The sequence below is a fragment of the Calidris pugnax genome, unplaced genomic scaffold (assembly GCF_001431845.1).
Source record: "Calidris pugnax isolate Ruff unplaced genomic scaffold, ASM143184v1 scaffold85, whole genome shotgun sequence".
NCBI lineage: Eukaryota > Metazoa > Chordata > Aves > Charadriiformes > Scolopacidae > Calidris > Calidris pugnax.
In genome coordinates this window covers 194,234-195,042 of record NW_015090801.1, presented here as the reverse complement: position 1 = coordinate 195,042, position 809 = coordinate 194,234, and positions in this window count along the sequence as shown.

The window sequence follows — 809 nt, the reverse complement described above, 5'->3', positions numbered from 1 at the left end:
CTTGAACCCCTCCAGGGATGGGGCAGCCACAGCTTCTCGGGGCAACCTGGGCCAGGCTCTCACCACCCTCAGTTTGAACAGTTTCTCCCCAATATCCAGCCTAAATTCCTCCTCTTCCTCCAGAAGAGCCTTATCTTCTGGACATTAGGAAACAATTCTTCACAGAGAGAGTGGTCGGGCATTGGAACAGGCTGCCCAGGGAGGTGGTTGAGTCCCCATCCCTGGCTGTGTTTAAGAACCGTTTAGATGTGGTGTTGGAGGATATGGTGTAGGGGAGAACTTTAGAGTAGGGTGGATGGCTGGACTCGATGATCCCGAGGGTCTCTTCCAGCCTAGATAATTCTGTGATTCTGTGATTCTCCAGGCTGACCCCCCCAACTCTCTCAGCCCCCCCTCCCAGCAGAGGGGCTCCAGCCCTCCCAGCATCTCCGGGGCCTCCTCTGGCCCCATCCAACAGCTCCGTGTCCTGCCGTTGGTGGCCCCAGAGCTGGAGGCAGCACTGGGGGGGACACCATGTCAACCCCCTGATGGAAGCCCAGAGGGACACATCCGTGGCTCTTCCCTCACCCACTCATGGAGTCACTGCCAGAGCTCGATGCCCAGGCCCCGGTACGCCCCTGCTCTCCTGGCAGCGGTGCCCGTTCCCGGCCAGTGCTGGGTTCAGACCGGGGGGGTGCAGGGTGCAGGCCCGGACCCAGTCCAAGGCCCACCCGGGCCCGCTGAGGCTCGGCCGGGGCTGCCAGGTGCGGGGCCCGGGGAGGCCGCCGGTGCAGTGGAGGGTCCTGACGGTGGGCGGGCCGCGGCGGGGC